This window comes from Syngnathus scovelli, chromosome 11 (genome assembly GCF_024217435.2).
Source record: "Syngnathus scovelli strain Florida chromosome 11, RoL_Ssco_1.2, whole genome shotgun sequence".
Classification (NCBI taxonomy): Eukaryota; Metazoa; Chordata; class Actinopteri; order Syngnathiformes; family Syngnathidae; genus Syngnathus; species Syngnathus scovelli.
In genome coordinates, this window is record NC_090857.1 from 15,819,316 (window position 1) to 15,840,328 (window position 21,013).

At 46.4% G+C, this 21,013-nt stretch overlaps 1 long non-coding RNA gene across 1 annotated transcript; it reads left to right on the forward strand.

Annotated features, from left to right (window-relative positions):
• The first annotated feature begins 988 nt into the window (after positions 1 to 988).
• Positions 989 to 8,237, forward strand: LOC125977311 (uncharacterized). The gene is made up of 9 exons (XR_011087765.1): positions 989 to 1,114; positions 1,225 to 1,387; positions 1,495 to 1,576; positions 1,684 to 1,794; positions 5,218 to 5,334; positions 5,437 to 7,477; positions 7,573 to 7,650; positions 7,749 to 7,823; positions 8,010 to 8,237. It is a non-coding gene; the product is annotated as an uncharacterized lncRNA (long non-coding RNA).
• The last annotated feature ends 12,776 nt before the right edge of the window (positions 8,238 to 21,013 follow it).

The following is a 21,013-nucleotide window of genomic DNA, read 5'->3' on the forward strand; positions in this document are numbered from 1 at the left end:
AGAAGTGTGGCTTCTAGTTCACTTCACAAGTTGAATAAGGAGTTTGCATTATTGGTTGGAGCACTGTGCACCAAGAATCAACCCTCAAACCTTTTTTTGAGCATCAAGAGAGCGGTAAGGTCAACAATAATACACAATTGGTTTGCAACCAATAATGCAAACTACTTATTCAACTTCTCCAACCAATTGTGCATTATTGTGGACCTCGCCGCTCTCTTGATGCTCAAAAAAAGGTCCACAAACACACAGTGCTCCAACCAATAATGCAAACTGCTTTTTCAACTTGTCCTTGCACAGCATGAAGTGAACTAGAAGCCACACTTCTAACTGTGACTTTGTAGAAGTTAGAAGTGGGTAAATTCTGGTTTTGATTGAGTGGAAGAGAGGGGTCAGGTCGTCACCTCCAGCCTTGCTCTACGTTGATGCAAATTTTTAAGTAATGCTCAACGTCAATAGGTCGTTACATTCAACCTGGTATGCAGGTCGAAAACAGACAGGCCTCATTTGCATTGAGCAGGCAGGACCATATAAATACGACTGGCCTCATTGCAGTTTGCATTATTGGTTGGAGCACTGTGCACCAAGAATCACCCCTCAAACCTGTTTTTGAGCATCAAGAGAGCGGTAAGGTCCACAGGTTTACATATTCTTAGTAAAGTTTTAAGCAATTAACAGTAAGGGTAGACAACTTATTTGATAAAAAAGTAGAATAGAATAGAGTGCCCTTTATTGTCGTTTTACAACACAATGGTGCAATGAAATTGCGGCTACTTTCTGGTGAAAAACATAACGAACATAAAAAAAGTATGAAGGAAGTCTAAGAATGAACGTGAAAGATCTTATTTACAGTATGCACAATGCAAGTATTTATATTATCATGAATGAAGTATGTACATGAAGTAAATAATAAATAGTTATTGCACGTAGCAGTGTTAGTCTGTATGTAAAGGTGCATTGGTGTTGTATAACAGGTTAATGTTTTTCCCTGCTTGCAGTTAATTTTGACAGAAAATGCGACCAAGAAGGATCTGCCCTGAAAAGGAAGCCTTGGAGTTCATTTCTGCTGATAAAGATAAACCCACATTTCAAAAAAGAATAATCAACAAAGAGAAAGGTATGTTATCACATTAGAATTTAAGGCTCTACTACGGGTCTGCTATGCAAAACTTTTTTTTTTTTCTTTTTATCATACTATAATTAAATGTAAATACTCACATTTTTCAGGTTATGGAATAATTGCCACCAAAAACATGGAGGCAGGAGAGTTCTTGCTTGAATACGTTGGAAGGCACGTGACAGGTTCAGAAGGAGAAGCCCTGTTCAAACAATACTCAGATACAGATGCGGCATTTCTGTATTTTTACTCTTTCCGGGGACAGATTTTCTGGTAAGAACAATTAAATGAATCATTTAGTTATAGATGCTTCAGCTATGTTTGATAATATCGCTGAAATGCAACAAAGACTAAATAAGTGCAATAAATCCCCTATACAGCGTGGATGGCAGCAAGCACACAGCAAGACTTGGAAGATTCATAAATGATGATCACATAAAGCCAAACAGCAAAATTAGAATAGTAAGTAACAATATATATGTATACACTGTTGAAACCGTCAGACAGAAAAATTACTGTTAATGACTGTAATTCCTACTATTTATTGTCTGTGCCTATATGACCAACAGATACTGGATAAACAGAAAAAACCACATCTGTGTGCTTTTGCAATCACAAAAATAAACAAAGGAGAAGAAATTGTGTACGACTATGGGGACACCAACTGTCCATGGCGACAGGTATGTATAACAGTATGTGTGTGTTTTATATACATATATATATATATATATATATATATATATATATATATATATATATATATATATATATATATATATATATATATATATATATATATATATATATATATATATATCTTCCCATGGGCTCACCACCTGTGGGAGGGGCCGAAGGGGTCGGGTGCAATGTGAGCTGGGCGGCAGCCAAAGGCAGGGACCTTGGCGGTCTGATCCCCGGCTGCAGAAGCTGGCTCTTGGGACATGGAATGTCACCTCTCTGGCTAGAAAGGAGCCCGAGCTGGTGTGCGAGGCAGAAAGATTCCGACTAGATATAGTCGGACTAGCCTCCACGCACAGTTTGGGTTCCGGTACAAGCCCTCTCGAGAGGGGCTGGACTCTCTTCCACTCTGGAGTTGCCCACGGTGAGAGGCGTCGAGCAGGTGTGGGTATACTTATTGCCCCCCGGCTGGGCGCCTGCACATTGGGGTTCACCCCGGTGAACGAGAGGGTAGCCTCCCTCCGCCTTCGGGTGGGGGGACGGGTCCTGACTGTTGTTTGTGTCTATGCACCAAACGGCAGCTCAGAGTACCCACCCTTCTTGGGGTCCCTGGAAGAAGTGCTGGAGAGCGCTCCTTCTGGGGACTCCATCGTTCTACTGGGTGACTTCAATGCTCACGTGGGCAATGACAGTGAGACCTGGAAGGGCGTGATTGGGAGGAACGGCTCCCCCGATCTGAACCCGAGTGGTGTTCTATTGTTGGACTTCTGTGCTCGACACGGATTTTCAATAATGAACACCATGTTCAAACATAAGGGTGTCCATGTGTGCACTTGGCACCAGGACACCCTAGGCCGCGGTTCGATGATCGACTTTGTAGTCGTGTCATCGGATTTGCGGCCGCATGTTTTGGACACTCGGGTGAAGAGAGGGGCGGAGCTGTCAACTGATCACCACCTGGTGGTGGGTTGGCTCCGATGGTGGGGGAAGATGCCGGTCCGACCTGGCAGACCCAAACGCTCTGTGAGGGTCTGCTGGGAACGTCTGGCAGAATCTCCTGTCAGGAAGAGCTTCAACTCCCACCTCCGGCAGAGCTTTTCCCACGTCCCGGGGGAGGCGGGGGACATTGAGTCTGAGTGGACCATGTTCCGCGCCTCCATTGTTGAGGCCGCCGACCAGAGCTGTGGCCGTAAGGTCGTTGGCGCCTGTCGTGGCGGCAATCCCCGAACCCGCTGGTGGACACCGGCGGTAAGGGATGCCGTCAAGCTGAAGAAGGAGTCCTATCGGGCCGTTTTGGCCTGCGGGACTCCGGAGGCAGCTGACAGGTACCGGATGGCCAAGCGGAACGCGGCTTCGGCGGTTGCTGAGGCAAAAACCCGGGCGTGGGAGGAGTTTGGTGAGGCCATGGAGAATGACTTTCGGACGGCTTCGAGGAAATTCTGGTCCACCATCCGGCGTCTCAGGAGGGGGAAGCAGTGCAACGTCAACACTGTTTACAGTGGGGATGGCGTGCTGCTGACCTCGACTAGGGACGTCGTGAGTCGGTGGGGAGAATACTTCGAAGACCTCCTCAATTCCACCTACACGCCTTCCATTGAGGAAGCAGGGCCTGGAGACTCTGAGGCGGATTCTCCAATCTCTGGGGTCGAAGTCACTGAGGTAGTTAAAAAACTCCTCGGTGGCAAGGCCACGGGGGTGGATGAGATCCGCCCGGAGTTCTTAAAGGCTCTGGATGTTGTGGGGCTGTCATGGCTGACACGCCTCTACAACGTTGCGTGGGCATCGGGGACAGTGCCTCTGGATTGGCAGACTGGGGTGGTGGTTCCCCTCTTTAAGAAGGGGGACCGGAGGGTGTGTTCCAATTACAGGGGAATCACACTCCTCAGCCTCCCTGGTAAGGTCTATTCAGGGGTGCTGGAGAGGAGGGTCCGTCGGGAGGTCGAACCTCGGATTCAGGAGGAGCAGTGTGGCTTTCGTCCTGGCCGTGGAACAGTGGACCAGCTCTACACCCTCGGCAGGATCCTCGAGGGTGCATGGGAGTTCGCCCAACCAGTCCACATGTGTTTTGTGGACTTGGAGAAGGCGTTCGACCGTGTCCCTCGGGAGGTTCTGTGGAGGGTGCTTCGGGAGTACGGGGTGCCGAGCCAACTGATAAGGGCGGTTCGCTCCCTGTATCACCGATGCCAGAGTCTGGTCCGCATTTCCGGCAGTAAGTCGGATTCGTTCCCAGTGAGGGTTGGACTCCGCCAAGGCTGCCCTTTGTCACCGATTCTGTTCATAATTTTTATGGACAGAATTTCTAGGCGCAGCCGAGGCGTTGAGGGGGTCCGGTTTGGGGACCTCAGCATCGCGTCTCTGCTTTTTGCAGATGACGTGGTGCTGTTGGCTTCTTCAGGCCGTGATCTCCAGCTCTCGCTGGAACGGTTCGCAGCCGAGTGTGAAGCGGTCGGGATGAGGGTCAGCACCTCCAAATCCGAGTCCATGGTCCTCGATCGGAAAAGGGTGGAATGCCCTCTCCGGATCGGGGATGAGATCCTGCCCCAAGTGGAGGAGTTCAAGTATCTTGGAGTCTTGTTCACGAGTGAGGGGAGGATGGAGCGTGAGATCGACAGGCGGATCGGTGCAGCGTCGGCAGTAATGCGGACCCTGTACCGGTCCGTTGTGGTGAAGAGAGAGCTGAGCCAAAAGGCAAAGCTCTCAATTTACCGGTCGATTTACGCTCCTACCCTCACCTATGGTCACGAGCTATGGGTCGTGACCGAAAGAACGAGATCTCGGATACAAGCGGCCGAAATGAGTTTTCTCCGCAGGATGTCCGGGCTCTCCCTTAGAGATAGGGTGAGAAGCGCGGTCATCCGGGAGAGACTCGGAGTAGAGTCGCTACTCCTCCACGTTGAGAGGAGCCAGATGAGGTGGCTCGGGCATTTTATCAGGATGCCTCCTGGACGCCTCCCTGGGGAGGTGTTCCGGGCATGTCCCACCGGTAGGAGACCCCGGGGACGACCCAGGACGCGCTGGAGAGACTACGTCTCTCAGCTGGCCTGGGAACGCCTTGGGATATATATATATATATATATATAATTGTTATTAAATTAAATAAACAAAAGTACTGCATGCCTTTACATGCAGATTCTGGTATTGACTAATAATTTATTTTTATTATAGTTAAAATTACATGATATATCACATGTCAAGGGAACATGAATTGTTTTTTATATTCACAATGATAGAAACTTACTTCAAATGAGTGATTTCATGCTGTAAAACATGGATTATAAAATGTAATTGTCGGTGAATCAAGATGTTTGTCATGATAGAGGCTTATCAAAATCTTCATGCTAAGCTGTACATCTGGATTGTATCCGTATGTGCAAAACATGTAAATTCACCAAAATGTTTAACTCTTCCTTTAAATATCTTTACAGGTCACAACTCAAACTGAAAATTGTGATTTCATAACCCCAGATGTGTCGGAAATTACTGGCAATGACCTGGTGGATTCAGCTTCTCCCATTGAAAAGGAACCGTCTGTGTCTGAAATGGTAAGAAGTGGTTTAATACATTATTTTCTAGGAGAAAAGTATTGAGGATATTGACACAGTTTATTGTTTGCAAGGTACATACGTTGTGTGTCTTTATTTCAGACCAGTGTGCAACAGCTTTCCCTTCCCTTGGATATCTCTGATGCTACTGATGATGATGATGATGATGAGGATAAAGATGAACAAAAAGATGAGGACTATATTGAAGAAGAAGAGGACGATGATGATGATGATGATGAAGAGGAGGAGGAAGATGACGATGAAGAAGCAGAAAAGGGAGGGATCTACAAAGAGCCACCTTCCAAAATCCCAAGGAAACAGGTTTCCCTTGAGCTGGACATGTCAGATAAGAAAGAACAGCTTGCAGAAGTGTCAAGCACTTCGTTAAAACCCCTAAAGGCAGTAAATTATAATGGTAATGGTAGCGACATTCAACGAGGTATTCATGTTAAAATGTCCTCAAACACTGCCCATCATCGTGTCTATGATAAGAGGAATTACTGCCTTTATTGCGAGAAACCTTTTGCAAAAATTGCAAGGCATCTGATGCAGAAACATTGCGATAAACCTGACATAGCTAAGGCACTGATGCATAAGAAAGGCTCAAGCCAGCGTAATTGTTTATTGACCAAAGTGAGGAATCAAGGAAACTACCAACATAACTGTGAAGTACTAGCATCTGGAAATGGACAAATCGTGCCAAGAAGGCAAGCAACAAATCCCTCAACAGCTGCAGACTATTTGCCATGCAAGTTTTGCTTTGCTATGTATGTCAAATCTGACATCTGGCGACATATCAAAATTTGCAAATTGCGAGTGAAAGAAGATGGACCAGTGAGGAGAAAAGTTCAAGCTGCTTGCTCCATGTTGTTGCCCACTGACACCTCCATTTCCATCGGACTGAAACGGGTTCTTGGAGACATGACATATGATCATGTTACTCAAGTGGTGAAAAGTGACACGCTGATAATCTCACTGGGAGAGAGGATGTTTCTAAAAAATGGCGAGTCTAGCCGATATCGGGCAGACATGCGCAATAAGATGAGGGAACTTGCCAGACTTGTCCTAGAGGCAAGGGAAATCGACAAAGACATTGTCTTTCTGAAGGATTTAATCCACCCAGGGAAGTTCAACACTGTACTCAAGGCTGTGAAAAGTATGAATGGGTTCAATGACTTGACAAACAGATATGCCGTTCCTTCAACACCGGTGAAACTGCGCTATTCCCTTGTTACGGTGGCACAGATTTTGCAAGGAGAGGCTCTGCGTCAACAGGACCACGGCTTACAGGAAAGAGCAGATCAATTCCTGCGATTAATCGAAATGGAGTGGTCAACGCTTGTGTCATCCAATGCTCTGAAAACACTTTATCGGAAGAAATGGAACAACCCCCAAACACTGCCCTTATCCGAGGACATCAAAAAGCTTCGTGATCATCTGAAATGCCTTGAAGAAGCTAACAAAAAAGCTCTCATCGACCATCCATCGATAAAGGCATGGAGTGAACTGTCTCAAATAACTCTGACACAGCTTATAATATTCAATCGGCGTCGTGAAGGAGAAGTGTCGCGGATGGAGTTGAAATCATACCTAGACAGAAACAAGAAAAGCATGCAGGATGACATTCTGAACAGTCTATCCCCTTTGGAGAAGAATCTGTGCAATCATCTCACCAGGGTAGAAATAGAGGGGAAAAGAGGCCGCAAAGTTCCAGTGTTGTTCCCTCCTGATGTCAAGGAATCTGTGGATCTTCTCCTCAAAACAAGGGAAGAGGTTGGGATTGCCCCAAACAACCCCTACATCTTTGCCCGCACCCATTTTGGTTCTGAGGGGAATATTCGTGGATGCGATACTCTAAAAAGATTTGCAGAGGCCTGTGGAGCAGAACGGCCAGAAAATATAACGTCCACAAAATTGCGAAAACATGTGGCTACTGTTTCACAGCTGCTAAATCTAAAAAGCCATGAGCTTGATCAGCTGGCAACTTTCATGGGCCATGATATTGAAGTCCATAGGGAATACTACAGACTGCCTGAAGAGACCTTGCAAACAGCAAAAGTCAGTAGACTCCTCTATGCCATGGAAAGTGGAGTGGGGCAATTCAAAGGACAGACCTTGGAGGGCTTAATGCCAAACATAAACTGTAAGTATAGGGTTTCAATAACTTGCTACACTTATTACTAAACAAAGCAAAGGAAAATGACTTTTAGTGCACAAGTATTGATTTAAAATATTTAGTTTCAGCTGAAGAGGAGCCGGATGACTCTGAGAGGAAGGACATTCCGTCTGAGAGGCCCACTCTCAAAAGTCAAGAAAGTAAGTTTTCACTGAATATTCATTCATTATTTACATCTGCATTGTGACTTTCAATCACAATAAGTGCAAACGTCTTATCGTTGATCATGTGATTTCAGAAAACTCAGAGGAAGGTAAAGAAACAGTTGCTACTTCAAGAGAGGCAGTTGGGGGACAGCCATCTAAACAAAAGGGTGTGTTAGTGTAGTGACTCTAAAATATATTGTCTCCTTGAAATCAAACACTTTGTTTGACATTTGTTAACAAGGAAAATGGATGACTAATAATGCCTGTGTAATGTGCTTGTTTAAGAAGATTGAATGATAATCATTTCCATCCATCTATTTATTCACTTTCTTACTTTCTTTGTTTATTTACAGTGAAATCCAGAATACCCTGGTCAAAGACAGAAAAAAACATTATCCAATGTCATTTGAAGCAGTTCCTGACAGAAATGAGGGTTCCTCGAAAGGAAGACTGTGAAAAATGTTTAAATGAAAATCCATCACTCAAAGATCATGGACGAGACTGGAAAGCCATAAAATTCTTTGTACACAACAAAATTGCATCCTTAAGGAGAAATGTGTAATAAATGAGTGCTAAGTTTGTCTCTCGCTGTCTCTTTCCACCCAACCGGTCAAGGCAGATGGCCACCCACCTGCAGTCAGGGTTTGTCCGAGGGTTCTTCCCGTTTTACCTTCCCTCCGTTGCAAAGTGCAAAGGGGGGGGGGGGTTATTGGGTCTCTGAGTATAAAAAATATATAGTTTGGTCTTAACCAGGTCTATCATGTCAAACAGTGCTTTATTTTACTTAGTGTAACATTATTTTTTTTTTTGGGTGGGGGGGGGTGAAAGTCACTTGTTTTCTTTTTTTGACAGTAAGAAAAAAAATGAAACACTCACCCTAGTCTTGGCCTTTTCCTAAAACTGAAGAAATAAAAGGAGCATGCAGTGAATACATTGGATAACAGGTGATTGGCTATGGGTTTTGCCGTGAGGCGCGGATAGCACGCTTTCCTAATTGTGGACCAAATCCAACAACCAGCATGATTGATATTTCCAGTGACTGGGAATTCTGGAGAACCATTTAGTCGACTAAGACTAGAATTTATATTTAGTCGACTAAAACTAGACTAAGACTAAAAGAGTCCAGATGACTGACATAAAACTAAGACTAAATAGCATTGTAGTCTAACGACTAAATACACACTTGCAATTAACACTGTTGTACATAAAAGTCCCCTCTTCAATATGTAAAAATTCATCCATCCATTTTCTGCACCATTTTGTCGCAATGGCGGTCACGGGCGTGCTGGAGCCTTTCCAGCAGTAGGCGGGAGACACCCTCAACCGGTTTCCAGCCAATCGCAGGGCACACAGAAACAACCAACCATCCGCACTCGCAGTCCCACCTTGGGGAAATTTGGAGTGCTCAATCGGCTTTATCAAGCATGTTTTAGGGATGTGGGAGAAAACCGGAGTACCCGGAGCAAATCCCTGAAGCCTCGGAGAGAACATGCAAACAGGGAGGGTCAGCGGGGGAATTGAACCGGCACCCTTCTAACATAACACATGCTAACATATGTAAAGATTTTACGATGCAAATGTCCCCTCTTCAATATATAAACTTTGCGCAAGTCCCCTCTACGATAGGAAAACATCGCACCAACAAAAAATGAAATGTCGGAAAAGTGCCCTATTCAATAAGTATAAATCAGCTTGAAATTCAATAAAGCAGAGTGTGTAATATTTTGTTTGTCTTGAACATTTTACAATGCACATGTCCCCTCTTTAATATATAAACTTCGCGCAAGTCAACCTCTATGATAGGATGACATTGTACCAGCAAAAATAACATGTCAGAAATGTCAGGTATGTACATTATTTGTATGGACAGAAAAGTGCCCTATTCAGTCTGCAAAAATCAGCTTGAAAGCAGAGTGTGTAATATTTTGTTTGTCTGAACATTTCACAATGCACACGTACCCTCTTTAATATATAAACTTCGCACAAGTCCCCTCTACGATAGGAAGACATCGCACCAGCAAAAAATGAAATGTCGGAAAAGTGCCCTATTCAATAAGTATAAATCAGCTTGAAATTCAATAAAGCAGAGTGTGTAATATTTTGTTTGTCTTGAACATTTTACAATGCACATGTCCCCTCTTTAATATATAAACTTCGCGCAAGTCAACCTCTATGATAGGATGACATTGTACCAGCAAAAATAACATGTCAGAAATGTCAGGTATGTACATTATTTGTATGGACAGAAAAGTGCCCTATTCAGTCTGCAAAAATCAGCTTGAAAGCAGAGTGTGTAATATTTTGTTTGTCGGAACATTTTACAATGCACACGTACCCTCTTTAATATATAAACTTCGCACAAGTCAACCTGTCTTGACAATGTACCAGCAAAAATGAGATGTCGGAAATGTCAGCTATATGCATTATTTGTATGGACAGAAAAGTGCCCTATTCAGTATGAAAAAAAATCAGCTTGTAAGCAGAGTGTGTAATATTTTGTTTGTCTGACATTTCACACTGCGCATGTCCCCGCTTTAGTATATAAACTTCACGCAAGAAATATCAGAAATTGATATTTTTGCAAAAATTATAAAACTTCACCAAATAGTTTCAGACATGATTCTGACAAGATTTAAAGCATAAAAAAGTGGGGAGTCAAAAAAATGTCTCCACCTCACCCAGGGGCCCCTGTTCGTGGGTGTGTTAACAATGGAGTGTGAATACGACGTGTGTGGAATACACCGTGTGGAAACGTGTGGAACAGCAGAAGCAGTGATTTCCACACTCACACACTTTTTGGTCCCCTTTTTGCAAAAATTATAAAACTTCACCAAATAGTTTCAGACATGATTCTGACAAGATTTAAAGCATAAAAGAGTGGGGACTCAAAAAATGTCCCCCACCTCACCCAGGGGCCCCTGTTCGTGGGTGTGTTAACAAGCTAATGTACCCTCTTACATCTGTCTGCCGGAACACGCACACACACACACACACACACGCACACACACACACACACACACACACACACACATCTGCACGGACACATACACAAAAGGGCATACAAAGTTCAAACGAACGACAACAGACTGTCACAACTTTATTGGTAACTGTATAGCAGACGTTTTAGACTCTGCTCTCTCGCTTCTACTTTTTCATGTCGGTGTAGTCGTAGGTGGCCCCTATTGCAGTCATTGTCTTGTTAACTGCCGCCTTGTGCGACTCCTATGCATGATTGTGTGAAAGTCAAAAATTTAACGTACCTAACTTTCTGACATCCAACCTCCACTGTGGTACAAAAAAACTTACTATTGTATTGAGTAGGTACATTGAGGAACCTAGCTTCCTCCTGACTGCCAAATGTCCTGTTCTAAAATCTATATAACTACTTCTTAAGGCTGATGAGCCAAAATACCATATATACCTATATCGCTCTTGTTTCCTACCGTTTTAGCCTATTTGTTTTATCCAAATCTGTTAAATCTCTGATTATTATGCTTTCATCTGTAGCTCTACGTATTATTCAATTTTTTATCAAATTTCCTCAGTTCTGTCAAAATCAGTGCACAATGAACCTCCCTTCCACTTTGAACCAAGCTCCACCAAGTTTGGTAACGCCGTAGCAAGGAGTGCGATTTGGTCGTTGGACACTCCAAGTCCATATCTTTTTGCCGCACCCTCTCAAGTTGGTGTTCTTTTGTTGTTGCTTCAGAGCGACCCCATCCATCACTCTTGAATGAGTCCATTGTTCAAATGAGTCCATTTTCATCATTGTGAGTTCCTCCGCTTTTCACTGTCTTTTCTCGTCCCCGATGATGTTGTCTGTCCTCCGGAGTGTACTTGCCCCTCTCCAAGCACAACAGTAGTCTTTTCTTGTCCTTCGCCAAAGGTCAAAGGCGCTTCAGAGCCAGGTACCATTTCATAGTTGTTCATGGCTGCAGGCGAAGTCTCGGATTGAGTTTCAGGGACCCTGACACTGAGAATGACAGGCTGGGACATCAAACTTGTAAGACTATCTCCAAATGTAGCTGCTGCCATCAATTTGCTAGTAACGTTTGTTTACCAAACTTCAAATTCTCCTAATAACACCGATCTCATTTCTATACTGTAAGTCCTGCAACTCATCCTATTTTTGAGCTACATTTTATCTATAGTTACAATTTAATGGGACAGTACGTTGTCTTCAGTATCATTATTGAAAATTAACTAATCAAGGTCTCCATTCCACATCTAGCCCTGATCTATGTCTTGACCTCTTAAACGTTATTAACTGTGTCATGCTTGCTAAAAAATGTGACTTAGAATATGGTGCTGTGAATTCTCAGTCTCTCCAATCAAATTGGATCCTACTTCTTAGTTCTTATCTTTCTCATGTTCCTGTTAGTCTGCAATTGTCCAAATCAAAAATGTTTTCTTTTAACTGTCTGTCTTCCGAACCTCAACATCTCTCGTGTTGCTAACCTATCTACACCAGAACAAAAAATTTACCACAATATAACACCAAATGTATTCGAAAATTCATTGTCATAAAGTGTTGTATTATTACTATCTTCCACTATCTGTCCTACTCACTCCCATTTAAAGGGTCTTAAAGAAAGGACCAACAGATTACTCCCAATACGTATCTCCTCATTATTTACGAGAAAGCACTCCTTTCCTCACTTGGGTAGGCGCACACGAGGCTGCTGGATGATCTATGACCCCCACAGTCAGCCTCCCCAACTCAACACGGTGCATCTCTTGTCAGTTGTTAATGGAAACCAGACATGTCTCGTGCCAATTAGTCTACGTTCATGGACCAAGGCCCAAACAATTCCTCACGAACCTGACCCAAAACATGACCCGGTCACACTTACGCTTACTAGTGAGATATACATTGCATGATACCAGAACAAAAAATGTAATACAGTATAACACCAAATGTATTCGAAAATGCATTGTCATGAAGTGTTGTATTATTACTATCTTCCACTCTCTGTCCTCCTCACTCCCTCCTTCTGCAACGCCCATGCCTCACACCTTGACAAACTTTCTGGGAGAATGTGTTCTTTACTACATACGATTCCATCATCATTTAATTTGACTTTCTTTCCAAAACGCTTCTCAATTTCTCAGTTCACACATCTTCTACATGTGTTACTGGTTCTCCAGTTTTTTCTCTAGTTAATTCCATCCATCCATTTTCTGAACCGCTTAGTCCCCACGGGGGTCGCGGGCGTGCTGGAGCCTATCCCAGCCGTCATCGGGCAGTAGGCGGGGGACACCCTGAACCGGTTGCCAGCCAATCGCAGGGCACACAGAGACAAACGACCATTCGCACTCGCACTCACACCTAGGGACAATTTTGGAGTGATCAATCGGCCTACCAAGCATGTTTTTGGAATGTGGGAGGAAACCGGAGTGCCCGGAGAAAACCCACGCGGGCCCGGGGAGAACTCCACACAGGGAGGGCCGGAGGTGGAATCGAACCCGCACCCTCCTAACTGTGAGGCAGACGTGCTACCCAGTGCGCCACCGAGCCGCCCTCTCTAGTTAATTATCAATCCAAAAGCTATGTGTTTCTTTTTAGCATTCAACCTGCTCAAAATGACTCTTTCATCAAAGTCGCTCTACTAATTTTCCATAGTAGTCGCCAACGACTTCAACCATTCAACCTTTCATTCAGGCAATCATTCATCAATGCTCATCATACGAATCTCACACAGTCTCGAAAAAGGAGTCTTCCTATCACATTGGTCCCAATTCATCCAAGCTCACCACACAACATTCATTTTGTGTTTTCAACTCAAGGTTCCTGGTAGAACAATCCACCAATTAAAAAAAAAACACGTAACTAAAAAAAAACTTCTGGCAAATTAATCTGAATTTTTTCTTTATTTTTAAATTTGAAGAACTCAATCCCTCAGATGTAGCTTACATTTAGAATTTTGTATAATCTTATAACACAACCAATCAATTATTCTCATTAAATGTAGCATTGCAAAATATTAAATTCACAATTTAGCGTCATCCAATTCCTGAAAGCATGTTCTGTTGTTTTGTTTACTTCGAATTTCTCATGAGGGCTCAACACTAACATGCACTAGTGTGGATTAGTTCCTGCTCGCAAACAGATTTCTTTCTTTTCCTCTCATTTTTATCTGTCAAAATTGTTTCTGTTCTGCGGTGTAAATTGAATAGACTAGCAAATTTCTTTATACTAAAAGTTTAGCCAATCTTCATCATTTTAACATATACGCACACACATGCACAGCTCTCGCGTGCGAAAGGTAGGTCCCAGCACTAATGATTCGTCACAGGTTGGCCATTTCCTGCGGTCGATCATGAGCTGGTCCCTCCCACGCACACGAGGACAGCACATTCAATTTTTTTTATTTTTTTTTATTCATCTTATAGAAGCAAGCTGTATTTCTTTACCACTTGATTTGCATATTTTAACTTTAGTGTACACACACAATTTGATCTTTGGTCATTTGTAATTGGGCATACAAACAGCATTGTCATACTGGTATGGACAGGAGCTCTAATAATCTTTTAATAAGATTTTTGATAAACTGACAATGACATGTTTTGCTGTGGGAGAGGTTTCAGATCTTTTAAATTTTGATACATGATTTGCATAGGACCGGAAATTCCTCTTGCCCCTTGCTTGAGCCGCGGCCTTGCACCTGCTCACAGGAGCCTTATTGTGTCATGGTCTGACGAACACTTGTGACCTCATCAGTTTTCATTTTTCTATGTTTTGTCTCTTGAATTTGTTCTCATCTGTTTGTGAAGATTTCAACCACACTCGCACTTCTACCACTTCTTCCACATCTCAACTTTCAAATTTCCTTGTACTCGATACATTTTCTTCCACTTCCGCATGTATTGCATACAATTAAGAAATCTACTTGCCATGTACCTCTCATCTCAAAGAAGAGCAGAGCAAGAGATTTACTGTTCTTATTTCCCATCTTAATTTTAGTAGTTTTAGGTTTTACAATTTTTTTTCAAATTGTTTTTTTTTTTCTTTGAGGATCCTCAATGCAGGTTTAAATTGACCTTTCAACAGATTACTAGCCTGTGTTATTGCCGTGGATCAATGCTAGAACTGCTTTTTAGTCAACTGATCCGACCAGTCACACTCTCAACCACACAAACTCCAGCACTTTTTAGGCCTATCCAGGGATGGGTGTAAAACCCTCCCAAACAGCTTGGAAAAATGGACAAAAGAAAGACTCTACGCCATTCTTCTATTAGGAAAAAGAAGCTCTGGTTTTTTTTTTTAGCCCGTTCCTTCCACTGGGGCTTAAACCCAAGCTGTTCTTTGGCCGGAAAAACATACAAAGAAAAATCTACGCCCTTCTTTGATTAACAAAAAATAAGCTCTGTGTTTCTTAGCACATTTCTACCACCGGGACTCTAACCCAAGCCAGATCCCTCAGCTCGGAAAAACAGACAAAGAAGAGTCTACGCACTTCTTCGATGAACGGAAAAGAAGCTCTGCTTTTCTTAGCCTGTTTCTTCCACTGGGACTTGAACCCAAGCTGTTTCATGGCTTGGAAAAACCAAAGTCGTATCTCATAGCTCGGACAAACCAAAGCCGTATCTCTCGTGCACCTTTAACTTTTTACGCGTTTAACACTTTAGGGCTTTAACTTACTTGTCCCCTGGTTCATTGCACTGCCGGATCCCATCAATCCACCTCTGTCAGACGAAGGCAGACCTAAGATGCTGGCCCAGCGAAGAATTCTCTTCCCAGGACTTTCTTTTCCAGGTCCTCCTAATGGATGCTGGCTTGTCGACAATGCAGCACGTCCTTCTTCGTCAGCCAAATAGCGGATATGAGGGATCCCGGGTTTCGGAACCAAAATGTTAGAGTTTCGCTCATTCCAACTTATTTTGCAAGAACCACAAGGGAGACAAACAAGTCCTTTTAGACACCTGCAGGTGGAGAGTCCATTCATCGCTGTGCGTACAGCGATGATCGAATGGAGGTCTGACTCTCGGCTCCTGCAAGAGCATTTTTATTAAGAGAAACAGGGTGGGGGTAAGAGTGGACTGAATAGAGAAAGCCCTTGACCTCTGGTTAAAACGTGTTTTACGACTTTGTGTAGGATGGGACAAGCTAGGTTATTTATCACAGGTTGCATTCCAACATAAGCATAAAACTAATCTAGCTAGGTTATTTATTACAGGTTGCATTCCAACAAAATCATACGATAAAGATAACCTGGAAAACCCTGACACCCCCATTTGAGAACCAATGCTGTAGACAGATATACTGAAATTGGGGGTGTAAAAATAGTGTTTGAGTATTTTGGTTGTTATCAGAGGGAGCGAAAACAAACTCCAGCCGAATCGGCCACTACAGGTTAATTAAAGGCCATATCATAGAAATGTGTCTTTAAACGTGTCTTAAACGTTTCTACTGAGATAGTGGTTCTAATATCCATTGGTAGGGCATTCCAAAGCTCTGGAGCCCGAATAGCACAGGCATCTACCCCATCGGCCATCCAACGATCATCCACGGGTATTTTAAAGACCCAGGTCGTATTTCGCTTTCATCAGCGCCACAGTCAACCCATCCCGAGGTTTGTATTTTCCTGTTTTACCCTTCAAAACACCTAAAGGTAAACTCGTCTTCACATTGTGTCGTACATGCACTGAGCGCAACAATCAACAGAGAGCGTGTACACATAATGATGATCAAAGATCGTTAACAGGTGTTTGGAGAACCCCTGAATTTGTTAAGGCACTTGATGTCAGGCGCAGAGCAGGGAGAGGACTCAAATGCAGAGATTCCAAAGTTCAACAAAGTGTTTATTGTCTCCAATGATGGTTGAACAAAAAACGCCTCACGAGGAGGGAAAAAAGGGGAAACTAAGGCGCCTCGAACCGAGGGAGAAAAAGGAGAAATCAAAGCGCCTCGAACCGAGGGAAATACAAAAACAAGATAGCGATGTAACCAAGTTAACATCGGTGAGCAAGGACGTTCAAACAAGGCTTTCTACGTGGACTCAAGGGTTTCGTGATCACTAGTGTTCTCAGCAAGGCAAGACGCACTGGCACTGGATACGGGGAAAGACGCGGGTTATATGGACACAGGAGGGGAACACAGGTGAAGACAGTTGGTCATTGACGCAGGTGCACACACTTGGAATCAGGGGATCACGTGACCGGACGCACAGGGGAAGAACACACTGACTGGAACGAGAGGAAATCACACAATAAAACAGGAAATGAACCGGACGACACATGACAGCATGACATAACCCCCCCCCCCCTCTAGGGCCGGATCCCAGACGGACCCGGAGCATCGGGGTGAGCCGCGTAAAAGTCATCTAGTAGCCCGGGATCCAGGATATAACTACGCGGCACCCATTGCCGCTCCTCTGGCCCGTAACCCTCCCAGTCTACCAGGAACTGCCAGCCACGGCCCTTCCGGCGCACGTCCAGCAACTTCTTAACTGTGTAGGCAGGCCCACCCCCCACCGTCCGCGGAGGCGGAGGTGCCGCGGGAGCCGGCACCATCCCACTCTCCCTCACCGGCTTGACCTTCCCGACGTGGAAGGTGGGATGCACCGCAAGGGATCGAGGCAGACGGAGTCGCACAGCCGCTGGACCGACGACCTTGGAAATTGGGAACGGCCCCACAAAACGGGGGGCCAGCTTCCTGGAGCCCACCTGGAGGGGAAGGTCCCAGGCGGCCAGCCAGACGGGCGCCGGACGACGTCTCCGGTCAGCCATCCTCTTCACCCGGTCGCCCTGGCGGACCAGTATGGCCCTTGCCGCCGCCCAGATGCGCCGACAGCGTCTCACCACGGCGCGCGCCGAGGTTACTGACACCTCCGGCTCGCTGTCGGGGAAGAGCGGGGGCTGGTATCCGAAAACACACATGAAGGGGGACATCCCGGTAGCCGTGGTGGGAAGGGAGTTATGGGCGTACTCTACCCAGGTCAAGTTTTGACTCCACGACGAGGGGTTCTGGGTCACCAAGCAGCGGAGGCCCGTTTCCAGCTGCTGGTTAATACGTTCTGCTTGGCCGTTCGCTTCCGGGTGGTAGCCCGAAGTGAGGCTCACGGTGGCCCCTATAAGCTTGCAGAAGGCTTTCCAAAAGCGGGACACGAACTGGGGGCTCCTATCTGACACGACGTCCCGAGGAAATCCATGAATCCTGAAGACGTGGTCCATGAGGACCACTGCTGTACGTTTTGCCGAAGGTAATTTGGGCAGGGCAATGAAGTGGGCCATCTTGGAGAATCTATCCACGACGGTGAGTATCGTTGTCTTACCGCTAGACACCGGCAGTCCCGTGACAAAATCCACCGAGATGTTGGCCCATGGTCGAGAGGGGATGGAGAGCGGTTGCAGCAACCCCACATGGCTGCCCGGAGTGTTCTTACTTCGCGCACAGATGGAACAGGCTGCAACATACTCCCGGACGTCTGCCCCCATGGAGGGCCACCAGAATCTTTGTTGGATGACGTGCAGGGTTCTTCGCACGCCCGGGTGACACGTGAGCCGGGAGGTGTGTGCCCAGTGGATCACTTGGGATCGTAGTTGGGGCGGAACGAACAGTCTATTCTCGGGACTTCCTCTAGGGGGTGGATCATCGTGGTTTGCCTGCTTCACCAAGTCCTCTATGGGCCAGGTTACGGCTCCCACCACGCAGTGAGGGGGGAGAATGGGCTCTGGCTCTGTGGACACCGGGTCTGGGCTGTAGACGCGTGACAGCGCATCAGGTTTGGTGTTCTTGGCCCCCGGTCTGTAAGACAACGTGAAATGGAAACGGTTAAAGAAGAGGGACCAACGAGCCTGGCGGGAGTTCAATCGCTTGGCATCCTTGATATATTGCAGGTTCTTGTGATCGGTCCAAACCAGAAAGGGGTGTTGGGCTCCCTCCAGCCAGTGTCTCCATTCTTCAAGGGCTTTTTTGACCGCCAACAATTCCCGATCTCCGACGTCGTAGTTCTGCTCCGCGGGGGTCAGCCGTCGGGACAAAAAGGCGCATGGATGGAGCTTGTTGTCGGCCGGGGATCTCTGAGACAGGACGGCGCCGATTCCCTGACTGGAGGCATCAACCTCCACCACGAACTGACGAGATGGGTCAGGCAAGGTAAGGATTGGGGCGGTGGTGAACCGCCTCTTCAGCTCCTGGAAGGCGGCTTCAGCCTCCGCCGTCCAGCGAAACGGAACCGTCGGGGAGGTGAGAGTGTGCAGGGGAGCCGCGGTGGCGCTGAAGCCTCGTATGAAGCGTCTATAAAAGTTAGCAAATCCCAGAAATTGCTGGACTTTTTTGCGGCTATCCGGTACCGGCCATTGGGTCACCGCGCTCACTTTGGCTGGGTCCATCTGGACCTTCCCTGGGGCTATGATGATGCCAAGGAACGATATTGTTTCTGCATGGAACTCGCTTTTTTCGGCCTTTACATAAAGTTGATGGTCCAGGAGCCGTTGCAGGACTGACTTAACATGACTTTCATGGGTCCTCAAATCTGGTGAATAAATTAAGATGTCATCCAAGTAAACGAAAACAAAGTGGTCTAATAAATCACTCAAAACGTCATTGATCATGGCCTGGAAGACGGCGGGGGCATTGGTGAGGCCGAACGGCATTGCCCGGTATTCAAAGTGTCCCCTGGGGGTGTTGAAGCCCGTCTTCCACTCATCTCCTTCCCGAATGCGCACGAGGTGATACGCGTTACGCAAATCTAGCTTGGTGAATACCCGAGCCTGCTGCAACTGATCAAACACGGCCGACATGAGTGGGAGGGGGTACCGATTCTTTATAGTGATCTGGTTGAGGGGACTGTAATCTATGCAGGGGCGCAGGGTTCCGTCCTTCTTCCCCACAAAGAAAAACCCGGCCCCTGCAGGCGATGACGACGGCCTGATCAGACCCGCTTTCAGTGACGCGTCAATATAGTCATTCGAGGCCTTCTTTTCGGGGCCCGAAAGGGAATAAAGTCTCCCCTTGGGGATCGAAGCCCCGGGCAATAGGTCTATGGCGCAGTCGTAAGGACGATGGGGTGGTAAGGAGCTTGCCTTGGCTTTGCTAAATACCTCCGCAAGTTGATGGTAGCATTTGGGTACTTGGTTTAGGTCCGGAGATCTGGACTCTGGTTCAGAAGACGCAAGGTCCGAGGGAGAAGTGCAGGTGGACTCGATCGAGGGGTTTGGTTTGACGCACGATACTTGGCACTGGGATGCCCACCCCTTTATCTCCCCTGACTCCCAGTCTATTGCAGGGTTGTGGTGTTTTAGCCACGGATAACCGAGGATAAGCGGATTCAGGGGGGAGGTGGCTACATGCAATCTTACTAGTTCATGATGAGTTCCAAAAGCCAGTGAGAGGGGTTCGGTTATAGAGGATACGTCAAAAAGGGCTTGTCCGTTAAGTGCCTTAGCCGTTATGGTCGTGTTCAAGGGTTCGGTCTTTACACCTAAGCTGCGAGCGAAAGCCCAGTCAATCAGATTCTCGTCGGCCCCAGAGTCAATCAACACCCCAAGCTCGATTTCCTTGCCTTCGCAGGTTAGCGTCCCGACGGGTAGAACTCTATTCTTCTGCCGGACCACGGAGAAGGTGCTTACCCTCAGCGCATTCCGCTCCGGGCAGGAGAGGCGGAGATGACCAAGCGCCCCGCAGTAGTAGCAGCGGCCCTCCTGGCGTCGACGCTGTCTTTCCTCCTCGCTCAATTTGGCCCTGCCGAGCTGCATGGGTTCCGTCCCAGCGAGTGGTAATGCCGGGATCGATCTTTGGTGGTGCGTCTCGTGGGATGACCGCCCGCCCAATGATGCCGAAGGAGTAACGATCACGCCCCGGCTCGTGCGCTGCTTCCTCCATTCCTGTAGTCGGTTGTCTGTTCGGACGGCCAACACGATGAGAGCGTCGAGTTCCACAGGAAGATCAAGGGAAATAAGTTGGTCTTGGATGGTCCCGGAAAGACCCCGGAGAAAAGCATCGTACAGGGCCGACGAGTTCCATCCGCTTTCCGCGGCCAGAGTGCGGAAGCGGATCGCGTAGTCGCCGACCGTCTCTCGACCCTGGGTGATATGGCACAGCTCTCGTGCCTTCTCTCTGTCCGTGGGAGCTGGATCGAACACCATGCGCAGGGCCTCGATGAATCCGGAAAACGAGTGACAGGTAGCGGAGTTCCTGGCCCATTCTGCGGTCGCCCACGCCCGGGCTCTTCCCGTCAAATAGGATATCGTGTACGCCACCCGTGAGCGTTCCGTTGGGAAGTCGCCGGGAGCTCGCTCGAACTGCATCTCACAAGTCGTTATAAAGGCTCGACTCAGCCCGGGTTCACCTGCATATCGTTCCGGGGAAGCCAGTCTGATCCCCCTCGCAATAGGCGCGGGTGCCGGGTGGTCC